The following is a 16,824-nucleotide window of genomic DNA, read 5'->3' as shown; positions in this document are numbered from 1 at the left end:
GAAGGATCTCGCTTAATACCGAATCGATAATTCAACAATATTGCGCACGGCCCGATGATTAATCAAACGTGAAGGGTCTACACTCACCGAAACAAACGTTTAAATAAATTTTAACGTTATAATTTTGTCACGTTGTTCTCGATTTGTTCTCTTTCGATCGCTTGTATATTTGGAATTACAAAATGGCCAATCAATGTGGCGCAATTATCGGAATGGATACGAGTTAAATGCGAACCGCTTGTAAATTTAAAGTGTAGAGTGATGTATAGAGTATAATAAAATAAAAAGATTTACGTAAAACACATTTATATAACATACGTATATTGTGTAAGCTTTTGTATACGGTAATATAAATTTATATACGGTAATATAAATTATGCCTCTATACAGAATGTTATATAATGCCACGTAACTGTTTTCTTTGGCCAGAATTCTACAACAAATTTGAAACCGATAAATTCTAAATTAATTATTTATTTATTTATTTATTAATAAAATCCAGTGAAAATTAAAAACACTGAGAGAGAACACGATTAAATTATTTACATATATATATCCTTTGCAGAATTTAAATTTAAACGAGTGATAAAATTCAATAAAATTTACATTCAAAAATAATTAAGTCGCATCGAATTAATTATTTCGCGTCTGTTTATTTTGGACACGTGCCAGTATAATAATGCAGTTTTATTCCTTACACGCTATATCTTTCGAGAACTGCAAGTTGGACTGTGTTTTATCGTCGGTCGAGTCAAAGATTCATAATACATTCAGCCTCGTTGAACTTCATTGTAAGAAACCGGCGTAAAGTAACATCGGTGCACGAGCAATATTTGTGCCGACAAGTATTGTTCTGCTCGTTGCGTCGGCTACGAATAGCCTCATTGTCCGCACCGCGAACTTTCAACCGAACAATGAAGACGTCAGTCAGAGCTTTCTTATCGGCGTTAGATTCGTCCGCGATCGCGCGTGCCAAGCTCCCTAAAACAATACGACGGAAAAAATCTGCTGCGGAAGTATCGCTAGAAAGCAGAACGCGCATCGCGCATCAAATCAAACTATAACGAAAAATGAAAATGCGAATAGGCTCATTATTTCATCGCACCGACGATGATCTTAATAAAAGTGTTTTAATTTATATTTATGGATATAGAAAAATGTTGTAATTAATAAAGTTTCCTCCACTTTCCTCATCAACTTTCATCACGGAAAATGAAAATGTGCAAAAGATATTTCAATGTTTCCATTTTGGCATTTTTATTTCAACATCTTTTTTTTCAAATAAAATTCTTATGCCATTTTTATCTTGAGTGAAAATAAAATATTTCAGCGGAAAATGTTATCTTATGCTTTACACTGTTGTTGTTAGATTCTGTATTTTTTCAGGAAAAATTGCTCTCTCTTTTTTAAGTAAGTTATGACTTTGGGTCATCCTATATTCTCAAAGATCTATTAATTAATTTAATCCTAACTTTTCATACTGTCAAATTTTTATGGCTTCCCACATTACAAACTACACCATATCGAACATTTTGTTAATAATAAAAGAAAAAAATAAACTGTTTTTAACATATTTTTTTCAATCGAAACGCCAGACATCGAGAAATACGTCTTTGCATAGAAAAATATAAAAGAGAGTAGTTTGTAAAATATTTGCTTATGAAGAAAAAATTACATTAAAAAAAGCATGAATTTTACATTTATTTAGTTGGGATAATACCAGTGTGAAAAGCTAGAGTTAACAGTTGTTATCCTTAATTTGACAAATCTTTGAAATTTGACAGCTAAAGATTCATGGAAAATGACAAATCCTTCTTTGATGATAATGCAGTTTGCCGTGGTAATCGCGAGCCTTTTCTTTGGAACGCCATTAGGGAAAGTGCCACCGTTGATGAAGGGGAAAATAGGATTATACGATGGAAAAGCGAGCAAGATATCGCGTCATATCGCGGAAAGTCTCGAGTTGTCATCACGCGAGCGAGCACGATCGTCGCGTGATGACGGTCCGTTAATTTCCGGCCGTGCGACGCATCAGATCGAAGGAAAACTACATATTTAATATTTATACAATATTTAGTCATATGCATTATTTTCATAATTTCCGAGCCAATTACCTTTAAGGCATTCATAGCCTGAAGAAATGACGGAATAATGAAATTTATTCGAGCTAGTGATGGGCGATCTCGATACGATTTTCAGAAAATCGATCTTTCTCCTAAAAAATCGATTTTTTTAAATTGAATATATTAAAAAAAATGTTTTAAAATATTTTTTTCTTTTTTTATAAATATTTTTGAGTGTCTTCGAAATTAATGTCAAATAATTTTATAAGTCAAATTATTTTAAAGTAAAACATAATTTACTATAGTTTTGCAAATATAATCCATTTTACAAAATTATGACTTTTTAGTTTTTGTTATGTAGTTTTGATTTTTTAGATCGATTTTTAGGAAATGGTTTGATTTTTTTAGTAAAACGATTTCAGTTACTTCGATTCAAGATCGATTAAAAAATTGATTCTCTTTAAAAAATCGCCCATCACTAAATTCAAGCGTTACATTCCCGTGGTTAAAATTTAAATTCTACTTTTACATACCAATTTCATCAATTTCCGATGATAATCCATCGGAACTCGACTTGATACTACTTTCCGATCGCGACTCGAATTTGCTTGATCGTCCTCGAGATTTTTATTCGTTTCGGAAACTTGTCAGACTCCTTCTTGCGGAGTAGAACCGGCGACGAATGATAAGAAGAACGAAAAGGGAGATGAATAACGAAATCACGCTGGTATCGGCCAGCCGACCTGGCGATGGCGTGAAAACGAGAAGGAAACGAGACGAAACGACGTTCTCAGGTAACGGACGCGCTTAGCTCACCGTGAAGAGACGTAGAGGTAGAGGAGGTAACGAAGGGACGATGAAGAGCGAAGATGGAGAGGAAGGAAGGAAGAAGCTCTCTCCGCATCTCCTCGATCGTCCGCGCTCGTCGATGGTGGCTAACGAGGAAAGTAACTTTCCCGGTGATGTCGGAAAAGTTCGCGGCTGGTCCACAGTACTGATGTCAAGCGAAAATCCGCGATAATCCGCCGCGCGAGAGAATGTGTTCCATATTCTCGGCCTCCTCCCAACGAGAATCACTTATTTAACATTTTAAAACTTTTTATTTTTTTTTTTTCACATTTTAAAACTACCTGTTTTTTCATCAGAGAACGTGGATCCCAAGATCTGATAATCTTAATGTTATCTTGACGCTCTTGTAACGGGGATAAATATCTATATCATTTTCATGTTCATCAAGGGCAGTAATCGAGGGTGTAAATAACTATAAAATTATAAAATTATAAAATAGATACGGCTTGACGCGCGTGCAAAGATTATTATGAAATGTAATTAGCGAGTACTGTTACTAAATTGGACGCGCAAATTCGTTTTAATATGGTGTACCGTTCGGCACGCGCGGAATAAATTTATTGTGAGAATTATGTAAAACCGTTAAACTAGTCTGCCCAATGTGTAGAGAGAACGATCGTGGTAATTACAGAAAACATAGAAGGAGATTTAAAGACAAAAAGTAGCTGATTAAAATTGTTGCTACTTCTTTAAAGTGAGGCGCGTTAATACTAATCAATAATATAGGATCGTCACATCATAATATAGTTTACAATTACAAAATCATAGTTTGATAAACAATATCGATCCTGTTATATATGTAAATTAAGTAAAGAAATATTTATTAATTTTTTAAAGGATTAACTTAGAAAACGAACTTATATTTTTGCAAATAATAGATATCAAATAATAATTTTGTAAATAATTGGTATCATTTTTGTAATAAAAAATTTTTTAAATAGAAATGTAATATTAAAAAAATGTTAAAAAGTCGGTATAATACTTTATAAAAAAATCTTTTATATATATACATATATATATATATATATATATATATAAAAGATTTTTTATAAAGTATTATGCCGACTTTTTAACATTTTTTTAATATTACATTTCTATTTAAAAAATTTTTTATTACAAAAATGATACCTATTATTTACAAAATTATTATTTGATATCTATAATTTACAAAAATATAAGTTTGTTTTCTAAGTTAATCCTTTAAAAAATTAATAAATAATTCTTTATATATATATAAATATCCACACTAGAATATTTTTTTATGAAATATTATATTTTTTATGAAATACTTTTTATAAAACATAAATCGACGTAGTTATCGCGTGTTATAAAAATTGTTAATACACGTTATTATTTTATACGATTTAGTAAAAAAAATTTTATCACTTTTCAAATTTATAATTATCGTGTAACGGCAGAGAAATGTTTCGTGATACCCTCACAAATTTTCACTCGCAATGTTTTTTTTTTAGATTAATGCATTGCGAGGCGGTTTGTTTAATAATATATCTATACACAAAGTCAGATTAATCTCGCTTAATCGATTATTGGACAACCGCGTATCAGTGGTTTCCACGCGGATTATTAAAAATTTCTGATCATAACCGATCTATTTCAATTAATTTCCCTAGGATTACACATCGAGAGAGAGAAACGCGACATTCAAACAATGCTTTCAATAGCTTGTTTGCCTTTTTGATGTAACGGTATTAACTACTTTATCTATGATGAGAATGGAATAAATCATCTCATTTTTGAATAAATTTGAAGTAATTTCTCAGTACTTTCTCAAAATATCTTTTCAAGAATCATTTACATATACATATATAGTTTTTGTAATATTGAAAATTTCTAAAAATTGTTCTTGCAAGTTATAACTGCAAGACTAAATTTAATCTTCTAAGTATTAAACAGCTTCATGATTACGTTACTCTGTGAATCCTTTGACGGACTGAAAATTTGCGAAAGTACGTACTCGTCGAGCTTAATGAAAACTTTACGGAATACCGCCGTAGCATCCGGAATGAACGCCGCTCTTTGGCGTCTTAATTTTCCGGCGATAATTTCTTCTTATCAAAACCAGACCGCGTGGTAACGTTCCAATGCACCGAGTGTCCGAGATACATACATATGTTTTACATGTCGCGAGCGGAATTTTTTTCGATCCAAAAACACTGGTTCATGCGTAATCTCCGTTTTTGCCCGTCAGATACGGAGCATTATTCGCGACTACCGCCGGCACGTCACTGAGGAGTTGTACGGAGAGTTTTGTCGCGTGTCCTGCGCCACATAAAAAGCGGAAGAGAGCACGCTCAGGTGCCTAGATCGCGCTATTTTTGCGTCTGCTAGACGCTTTAGGTCTTAGCTTCGAGACGTTGTACGAAAGAACGACACGTGCTGCTTGCTCCGACATTGACGTTTAACCGTTGGAAGCTACACACACACACACACACAAATAGGTACACGCACATTTGAACGAGAATCCTCGACTTCTCCGACTTTACTCTACTTGTGACGGACACATACAGATATATCTATCTTCTCTGCTTCTGGAGATAGCACGATTCGAGAGAAAGATGTAGGATCTCGTTGTGAATTTTGAATATAAAAAAATTCAGAAAGGAAAAAAAGCGAAGATTGAACATAAAGAGTAAATTGAATTTTCTTGGCATATACTCGAGTGGAAATTTAAATATATTAAATTATTATATATAAAATCATATAAAATAAAATATAATATAAATAATAATAATAATAATATTAATAATATTATTTATAACAATATTAATTTATGTAATTAATATAATATAAATTATTATTATTATATTTAATTTTTTACTATCAATACATGTATGCTAAAAAAAGCTCAGAGTTTGCTAAGGATTTAAGAATTATAAAATATATTCACAACGATGGAAAAGATTCCCTAACGATAATTCAAAAAATTGAAGAAAAATTGAAATATTATATATAAAATCATATAAAATAAAATATAATATAAATAATAATAATAATAATATTAATAATATTATTTATAACAATATTAATTTATATAATTAATATAATATAAATTATTATTATATTTAATTTTTTTACTATCAAACATGTATGCTAAAAAAAGCTCAGAGTTTGCTAAGGATTTAAGAATTATAAAATATATTCACAACGATGGAAAAGATTCTTTAATGATAATTCAAAAAATCAAAATTCAGAAGGATTTAAAAATTTAAATATCGACAAGGATCTAAGAATGTAATTCACCTATTTTCTCGAGTATTATCAAACGTAATTACGTTCTACCGCGATGGCAGTCGAAATAAAAGTAATTGGCGACACGGTCGAGTCCTTCCTTCCTTCTCAATTACGGAAACGCATTGCGACGCGGCCAGAAGACTTCTCTAATGGCCAATTTGATGATCAATTTCGCGTACCGTTGGAATGCACACGTAACGGTGCGCGTTTCTTCTCTCTTCTATCTCTCCCTCAGATACTTTTCGTACTGCCTTCTCGTCAGCATTTATTTTCTCGCAATGAGATATCGACTGGAATGTGCTCCGCTATCCTTTGAGACTTTACTATATTTTGTTCTTTTTACCTGAATAGAAAATATGTATGTATATTTAAATTGTGTAACAGCTGGAATGTATCGTACATAACTCAAGATACACATCGTCCGTACGGTTTTCCCAGATCGGAAACATTTTTGACATTGCAAACAGCAAGTTTAATTTAACGCAATTTCATTAAGTTGTTGACATAGGGTAAAGGTGCCAATTATGAGATACTTTTTTTTTAAAAGCTTATATTTTCTTTAATTGTAACTTTTAACTCAAAAACTTTATGTGGTTTTATAACACTAGTACATTCAAGTTTTACCACTAAAAAGCATTAATAGCTCAAATGTGTATTTTATTTGCTCTAATGATTTTTCTTAAGCTTGAAGAATTTGTTTGTTTTGAAAAAGGTATCCTAATATATAGATAGTAAGGTTTTCTAATATGAGACGATTTTATATTACAAAATTAAATGCAGGAAAACACACTTTCAATTAAAAACTGTTTCATTATTTTTTATTACATAAATGTAACATCACAGGTACTTTCTATTATTAGTTAAATGATACAGAACTACAGAACAGAAAATAAAAGCTTTACTTTTTGGTATCAAAAAAAAAATTATAAGATATTTTTTAATATTTTGTGTGTATCTATAAAAATGTATAAAATTAAAATAACATATATCTAGGAGATTCAAATAAAAATTTATCTTTCTAACAAAGAGCGCACAAAAATATATTGCAATATTAACGTTTTTAATATTTTAAAAAACAACAAAAAATAAGTCTTATTTTTGGCATAAAAAAATTATATATCTTTCAAATATTTTATATATCATGCGTCTATAAAATTAGAATAATATATCTTAGAGATTTAAATAAAAATTTATCATCCCAAGAGCAGACAAAATGGTATTATAATTAACGTTTTAAATATTTCAAAATAGAAAACCAACAAAAAAAATAGAAAAAGTAGAAATTTACATTTTTGATAATTCATTATCTTACTTGTGGGAGAAAAGTTCTAATATAAGATGTATCTCATATTAGAAACTATATAAATCATATATATATGATAAAGTTGCGCGTGCAAGAATTCAAAGTAATGATCAAACACCAAGATATAATTGTTGCGTTTGACGTTAATAACATAATGAAAAATGAATATCAAGCTATTGCTATTCAATTATGTTGTTTACATCTCTTTTAAGTAGCACATCCAATAACTTCCCTTAGCGTTTATAAAATCGTCATACACTCGTCCGTACACGTGTGCTACGCTGCTGTTATGTACATACGATTTTACGGTTATCAATTATCAAGATGAAATAGTAACATTTCTAAAGAAAAGTGATTGCGTTTGTAAAATAATTAAAGGTCTCAAATATGAGATCCTAGTGAGGAATCCCTCTCGTAATAGGCTACTTTACCCTATTATTGCAGCACATGCTGTTTGTCACGTATCCTTGTAAAGGAACGAATAATCAATAATAATCTTGAAAATATAATTGTCTGACAGCGCGTTAAAATTTCGACATATTTTGTGATGAAAGGAGAAACGGCGCGAAGGGATTCGCATTTTTCAAATCCAAAAAAATGCGAAACGTTCTCGCGGGAAGTTTGCTGACGTGGCGAAGGAAAATCGCGCGGTAAATAAACTTCAATTAAACTTCCAGAGCTCGTGCAGCGAAGAAGTTGGGTATACCGTAGAAATTGGCCGACTTTATCAACGTCCTTCTAATCGCTGGTGAACAAAGTTTTTCCCCCCCCTCCTCCTCCCCCCTCCCCCCGATATTTTTTCCATCTCGCAGATTTTCTCGCGGTGACTTTCCATCGAAAAGCTATTTTCCGCAGGATCCGCGAAACACGGTATTTGTATCCTTTTTCCCCAACTATTTCGCGACGATGGGCACGATTTTTTTTTCCCAACCGTGCCGTGGAACGCCTCGGTTTTGCATTTCACGGTGGGCCGAGCGTGTCGATCCAATCTCGGCTGTTCGAACGAGCACGTTCATTAAGGCGAAATTCCGCAGTTCACTTCTGATCGAACGAGTCATTTGAAGGCGAAAGAAAGCTGTTAGATAACGATGAGTCTTCGCGGGAATGAAGGTACGCGACACTCGCATCAGCTCGTAATTCGAGCTTTCATTCTCTCGTGATATAATATAATTTCACGTTGTAACAATGTAATAATAACTTACAATCGAGTCGCTCGATCATTAAATTTTGCCCGCAATAAACATTGCGGATCCGCACGAACCTCATTCGGTTACGGTAATAGTCGTAGGGAGGCTAATTGCGCCGATATCACGTTACACAATCATGATTCCTATATGACTGGTTGTTAAGGCTAATAAACTCTACCTCTAGTTTCGTTGTTTGTTCCCTCGCGAGAGCTACACCCCGCGAGCGAGAAAACGAGATAAGGACGCTCGACGATATCGCGTCGCTTGGTAATTTACGAACAGGCAACTATAGGGAATACCAAGAGAGAGAGAGAGAGAGAGAGAGAGAGAGAGAGAATATGTTTCGGAATATAGGAAGGATCCGGAAATATAGGAAGCGTCTTGGGGATACGTTATGTTACACTCCGAGGCTCCGCGTGAGTCTTTTATCCAAACTTCTGCGTTTTCCACGAGAGAGGAGAGCGACGAGAGCGAATATTTGATACACGCGCGATCGCACGGAAGAGGATATTTGAATAACGCGATAAAGATTCTTCTCTCCTTGGCGTTCGATAAATGCATTTCAATGCGGCCGTCCGTTTTCGTCCTGAAAACGCCATGTGTATATATGTATGTGTGTGTGTGTGTGTGTGTGTATCTGTCACGTAAAGAGGGAAGTTGACGAGGGTAGATATCTACTGATTGGCCGATTAGGCGAGCGCGGAAGATTCACGCGGGAAGATAAATCGGGAACCTCGCTCGACTTTTGGGATAAAGAGTGACAAGAATCGTTCATAGAAAATGAAGGGCACAAGTTTCATCACGGCAATTGCGATTTTAACATGAATAAAAATTATATTTTTCGATAAGTAATGGTTAATGATTTATAAATTATTATTTTAGTTATTTTCGTTTAAAATACATAAACATTTATTAAACCTGTTTTAAATAATTTATAAATTTTATAACAAAATTTAATGTAGACATTTATTTGTAATTTTATGTATCGCTCATCTTTCTTTCTTAATATATGTGTATATATGTACAAATATATATATTTTCAAATTATAATTTTGTTTTAAATTTTGTCACAAATTATAAATTGTTTACAATTATCTTTATAAAATAATGTGTGTAAGATAATATGTCACGAATTATTTTATCGTATTATTAATCTCGGATTATAATTCTTTTTTCTTTTGTTTTTATATATTATTGTTTTGTTTTTATTATTTTTTTCTCATTATTGTTAATTCTTTTTTTTATTTTTTATTTTCATTATATTCATGTAACTATTATATAGAGATGGTGTTACGTTACTTTATTCACAGGGTTCTGCCATATCAACGTAGCATTTCTTCTTACTTCAATGTAACTCATTCGTTTCTCTAAAGATAGTGTTACAATCTCAGAACTGGCTTTAATGATCAACGTTTTTCAAAGGCTCGAGTTAAAAAAAAACTTTTAAATGTTGAGTTATAATTGAAAAAAATACATCTATGTTCTTAAAGAGAGAGAAAGAGATTACATCTAGTGTTTGCTAAATATTTATTTTTGTCTACTTCTTATATTCTTATATGTATGTGCAGAAACTGCGTGTTTGAACAATTAGAATGTTTAGATTTTTGAAAAGTTGTATTGAAAGACATTTAAATAATTAAAATTATATGCACATGTGCTTAGTGACATTTTTAGATATTTGAAAATGCAATTGACCAATTTGTCATTTGCTCGCAGGAAAAAGATGAGAACACTTATTCCACAATTATTTAAATCTATGGAAATAAACATATCTGAAGTGCATCTCATTTGCCGTAGGAATTATTGCATAGTTATACAAATGATATTTCTACGATCTATATTTTCTCGACTTGACGGAAGATATATTTCACACTGCAATTTTTTAGTAAAAAAAATTCTGTTTTCTAAAGGACACATTTTTCTACAACATATTTTTCTATGTGTAATTATAGGTGCGATACGATGCGTCGATATGCTTTAAACCGATCAACAAGAGACAATCACGGTAAACACGATCTATCAGTATCAGTAACGTAAACGCGTTAATCTCACCCAATGAACCGGAAAGCGATAGTCAACGTGGCTGTTTGTCTTGTAGAAATCGATCAATTTTGTCGAATGTGATTTCTGAAAGTGTTAATAATCACTAAATATTCTGAAATCAATTCTGATATTAAATCTCTGACATGAAGCAATTGTGCATTTGATTAAAATAAAAAAAAAAAAAAAAAAAAAAACACTCCGACTTCATAAACTCTTTTCCGCAGATTTGTCGCGCAACAAGTCGTTCCGTTATTTTTCAGCCTCCCTTATTGTAACGAAAGAAAAAGTACAATTTCTCAACTGATTCGTTGATCTTTTTTTTTTCGCGATATTTACATCGCGATGAACAATTGCAATTCCTCGCAGATCGGTTGTCGTATTTTTATTATTATTATTCTTCCCTCTTTTACCCCTCAACTATGGCCTATATACTATGCAACTATGTACACTAACACGCGAAAAATTACTCAGATATTTTTTGCTCGGTTCTTTATGAAAAACCGTATTTAATGAGTGATCGTCGTGCGATCTCGTTAACGAAACATGCGATGTAAGACGGGGCTTGGCTGAATGGTCGGATTTTCCTGTAACGAGAGCATCATTATCGTCCTCACGGATTTTTCTTTTTCTTTTTTCCTCTCCCTGCATGCCATGGTCTGCTTTTACACTTGAAAGAGTCTTACATTGCTCTGGAAGGATTTGGAAAATCAGGTGAGACGAGATGTCTCTCCTGTTTTTTTTTTCTTTCGTCCTGTTTTCTCTTTATTTCTCTTTTTCTTTTTTCCTCTTCTTGGCTAATATCAAAGTTTGCGACTTTTCCACGAGACTGCATTCACAAGATGTAGCTTCCGCGACGAGATGTTTTTCCATCGCTATTTTTCGGAAAAGCTTGGCGCGAATACGTCTTTTCTCCCATTTAATCTTTAACGAAAAGAATAACTGTTTATCGCAAATTTTCGGTTGGAAGATAATCTCTGTGATAGTCGACCGACATCATTATAATTAATTTTAGTCTAACGTGTCGTTGTGTTGGGGAAAAATGCGCGGCATCAAGTTTCCTCGGTGAAATTTTATGAATTCAAGTAAGGAAGAGCTTGGACGCGGCGTAAAACGCTAAAGTCTACGCGCTAAGGCTCGTAACGAGGGAAGTTCCGCACGAGAACTTAATAAGGAGCCTTAATAAAAATTCCCGCTTTGATCATGATAGTCATCCGCTAGGTAGATAGGTATGCAACGCGCTTTTAAGGACCCTTGGAAATTATTTCGTCGGTGAATAAAAGAAAAAAAAAAGAAAAAACAAAGGGGCGAAAGGCCCTTCCTTTCCACCTGCCCTCGGTGTTTTCCTCTTTGTGACTAACAAGCGGAATTCATGTGAACGCACGTCCTCTGCCGGTTTATTCCCGTCAAGATCTTTTGAGGGCGAAAACGGAACAGGGCAGTTCGTAAAAAAGGAATGGGCAAGATAAACCAGTAAATAACAATGGCACTTTGATAAAAAACAGATCGCCGTTGTAGAGAATGCTTACGTGCATTAGATTTTTTTTTAGCGTTATAACTGATAGAAAAATAAATTTTTTTTTTTTTTTTTTCTATGTTGAAGAAATATTGATTCTTGATCTCGAATTAACTTGGAATGGCTTATAACGATCACGTAAAGTATGTAAGTAATTTTAGTTTATATCTTTTTCTTTTCTCGAATTTATTTACAAGTTACAATTGTTCCCGTTAGTGAGACAAGTTACGATCAACCGATAAAAGGCAAGAATTATTTTTCTCTTTAAATCTAAATGCGACTTGTTTCTTATTCTCAGTCGTTGTCTAGTATTACAAATTTCACAGTTTTATAAAACGTTTAGAGTTTAGAGAGTAAGTTTATTTTATTGTCTTCGTAAAGGCAAATATATTGACCAATATTCTGAGCAACCAAACAGTCTCACGAATGATCGAGAAGCAATTGGAGAGATAGGATGGACGAGGAGAGGCGAAAATAGCGATGCGAATGTTGTAACTGGCAACTTTTCCGAAGTGCCTTTCAGCGATTAAGGAGAAACTTTCGCGATTTACAGTGGATTTCAAGGAGAGCCACAGACCTCGGGTCCAATCGGGGGATTTACGGTTGAAATCGCTATTTGAACTTTATATCTTTTCCAACGAGGTTCCGGGATGTAGAGTAGCATCGAACGTTTTTCACTTAATTATGACAGAAGATAACATTGTCATAATGTATGTGATAAGACACATTTATTTTACTAATGCTCTATAATATAAGCAAAGTTCGCAAGGTACATATTAAAAATCTGTAAATTTATTTTTTTTTTAAATTAAAAACTTTAACATTTGAAGTTATTTTACTTGAAACAATTGTGCCTCGAAAATAAGGAGTCACTTCTTTGAATTATCTTTTCCCGCAAATTATTTTCACAATAAAAACAATATATGAACTACAAACATCGTATTAGCAGATGTATTATTTTTTTGGTAACTCAAATAATAAATGTGTCAATTTAAATCTTTTTTCTCCACAAGTCTTAATAATAAATGCCCAAAAAACAGCCTAATTTCGAACCCTTCGCAAGGCTAATCGTCGCTATCTTCCTTCGGGGCAGTTCCCTTTCTGGGTGCGTGAGAAATTAGGGCAGAGCTTTTATCCCTCGAGCCCGATATTTCTCTTTTATGTTATTCTATTCCTTTACCTTTACGTTCCCAGCGAAAAACGGTTAGATGCACGAAGATTCGCGTGAGAATAAATATCCTTCGTGTAACGAAGGAAAAATCTCCGAATCATCCTCCTATATTTAACGACTGATACTCGTAAAACCTTTAGTTTTTTTTTTTCATTTGTGAGATACGAAATAAACCATTCGCGCTTTACTTAATATCATCACGTTATACTTACGACTTATATATTTCGCGGTAGCGAAAAGTTAATTTGGATTAAATTATACAAAGCCAATTTCACGGTGGAATCTCAGTCAAATATCCACATAGTCAAGCATAAAAATTGATTTTGCAGTATTTATAGGAGCAGAAATCAGCTTATGATACACAAATTACGGTATTAATTGCGCGTAATAATGTTACAGCAAATGGATTCATTTAGTTTCATGCTTATGAACGCTTGACTTAATCGATAGGCCGTGCATAGGCACATGTACATAAGTGAATCAAAGCGCGAATAGAGTTTTAGTGTATTTAATCCTTATCCCATTTAGCTGTGAAACTGCTACAATAGCGCAATATAGAAGATTGAATTGCCATATTTGATAATACATACTACGCAGATAATCGAGATAATCGAGATTGCTATTAATTAATTAATTAATCGAAATTATTGTGTTTTGTTTGAATCACAGGCCAGTAAGCAATGAATAAATTTTTAAATACTATATAATTATATAATTTTATATAATTTTCAAATAATTAAATATTATATAATTAAATAAATATTGTATAATATGCGATATACCTTGAGTTTAATTTTAATAACAGATTTTTTTTTAATCTAGTTGTTCTTTGAAAAACATCGAGGAAATTGCTATTGTTAACTTTTAAGATTTAGTATTATAATACTTCAGTAATCAATCTCGAATAAAAATCTTGAAAAAAATAAACACAACTAAATTTTGTTTTATATTTTTTGTGATATTTTGGTAAATATTATGATAGATTTTTGTGACAAAATTCGTATTAATATAGTTTGTATATAATTAAATTTTAATGCAAAATAGAAAGTTGAGATGCCACGGTTTTCATCAAATTCTTTATAAAAATAAAAAAATTAATTACTCCTTATTTTTATCTTTTTGAAATAATTAAACACAAAAATTGATTTTCCTAGATTATATTTCTCATATTATATTCTCCATATTATTTCCTCTGAAAAATTGATAGCCAATCATAAGTGTTACTATTGTGGCAAAATCATGACCCGTTCGTTTTATTAATTTATTAATAAAGTAATTAATTATATACGCCATTATATAAGTGATCGAGTCGTCGCCGAATGAGATTGATTCTCACCAATACACGCATCGTATCATCGACATTAATTAATCTTTCTCGTTGTCACTTGTAATTTTATGCCGCGAAAAGCGACATGATGAGATTGATCACACCGCACACTGCGATCTCTCATTCCCAATAACTCACTGTCATTTCTGAGCCTCTTATAATTTCCGGTTAATAGCGCATTGGCGCATCATCGTCCAGCGAAACGGATTGCACGCGATGCACTTTTCGCTTATAATATAAATACAACGCGCTTTTCTCACAATCAGATAAAAAGAGTACAAAAATTAAGTCAATACAAAATTAATTTCGACGGAGATTGATTTTATGTCACGCGTCGCTTTACAACGTACATTATTACGCACGCAAAGTAATAATAAATTAATTAAGTAATTAATTAATTATAATAGGCCAACAAAATGCTTCAAAAAGAGGGAAAAAAGAGAAAGAGAGAGAGAGAGAGAGAAAGACTTTTTTGTATGAAACTGCGTTCGGTTTTTCAACGTTTTCAGTTAGAGAGTTTGAACATTTTGGAAATTGATAATTAATCGATTGTATTGAGTCTTGATTTATATTGAGTCTTAATTAAACAATTTAATTAGAGTCTGTTACATCACGAATAAAATTTCTACCGAATTAAAGTTTAATTAATTATAACGCAAGAGTTTATTGTCACTTTTTCATCTTCATCAGCTCTTGAAATTATTTAATTTTTAATAGCAAATAACTCCAAAGTTTTTGGAGTCAAATTTTAAAATAATCATCTATGCTATTAACCATGTTAATTTATCTATATGTATACATCAGTTGTATGTATTATATCATTGAGAGACATTATACTGAGAGGCAACTCGTGCATCGATGTATATGTTGAAATTGAATGATTGTTGCATACTGCAAAAAAAATCGACGCTTTTTTTACGAGACAAAAACTCTCAACTGTTCTACGTTTATTAAATCGCGTTTCTAATAAAGACAGATCTCTTTTGCGTACAGTTGAGTCTTAAATTAAAATGTGTATTGTCATGGATGCGGTATTAAAAACTCGCAGTGTAAAATACGTTTCGCCCGAGAGAGACAATTTTTTTTCTCGTCGGAATATGCATCCGACGAGAGCGCATCGGGATGAAATAATAAACGTAGTTGTAAATAATACCAGGATTATATTTTCAGTAACGTGATGAATAAACAACTACACATCTGGGGTTATTAATTTATGCCGCTGGTAAAAATGGGCAAAAATTGTAACGATGAAAGAAGAGGTTTCGTTTAATTAAAAATTCGATGGCAAATTGAAAGAAAGAATACGCGATGAAGCGATATCGTCACAATTTCGTGACAAATCTTATTGTTAGTGTATATACTCACAAGTAAACCTCAGGGAACAGGGTCAGACACTGATTTTTTTATAGTTATTTTTCATGCCAAAGGATGAAGAAATCCGTTATTATTTTTAGCTCAAATTGATTTTTTCAATTTTTTAAATCAATCTGAGCTCAAATCAATTTGAGCTAAAAATAATGACAGATTTCTTCATACTTTGGCATGAAAATTAACTGTAAAAAATTTGAAAAAAATCAGCATCTGACATTCCCCGAGGTTTACTTGTCAGACTTTATTTATGTACGTCACCGTCGCTGGTGGTCGATTTCAGCCGCGGATGTAGCGACGAATACGATTAATTAATGAGGTAACACGTAAACTAGAGCAGGTATGAATGTAGCAACGTTTGCGCAACGTTGCTCCGTGGTCAGTGCGTCCTGTTGACACGCGCAAACGCACTCGGCGTGAATAATCGGATTGAAAGCTATCATTCTTGTTATACTGCTTTGGAAACCACAACTGTTTATTTTTCATTTTTTTCGTTGTTTTCCATCAAACGGAATATGGTGCGAGAAATTTACAGCCGGAATATCCTCAAGCGAGCGTAATCGAATTCACGGACACGTTTGCAATTAATCGGGCTCGATTTTTTTTAATCCGGAGAATTTAATAAGTAAGTTATATCACATGAACTTGCAATTTTTTTCAAAAATTTTCAAATATACGAGCAAAAACAGTGTGCGCTTTTCGCGCACTTTTTATATGGACTTAATTGTTTTAATTTATTAAAGAAAGA

General features: G+C 32.5%; 1 protein-coding gene and 1 long non-coding RNA gene across 4 annotated transcripts in view; one reads left to right on the top strand and one right to left on the bottom strand.

Moving 5' to 3' along the window:
• The window catches only part of Phlpp (PH domain leucine-rich repeat protein phosphatase), a 102,049-nt gene that overhangs the window by 19,273 nt on the left and 65,952 nt on the right, over positions 1-16,824 (bottom strand). The gene's annotated exons all lie outside the window — the stretch shown is intronic.
• Positions 1-16,824, top strand: part of LOC140676480 (uncharacterized) — a 59,074-nt gene that overhangs the window by 28,581 nt on the left and 13,669 nt on the right. The window lies entirely within an intron of this gene.

Source organism: Anoplolepis gracilipes, chromosome 2 (genome assembly GCF_047496725.1).
Source record: "Anoplolepis gracilipes chromosome 2, ASM4749672v1, whole genome shotgun sequence".
NCBI lineage: Eukaryota > Metazoa > Arthropoda > Insecta > Hymenoptera > Formicidae > Anoplolepis > Anoplolepis gracilipes.
This window is presented reverse-complemented; position numbering and strand designations above follow the sequence as displayed.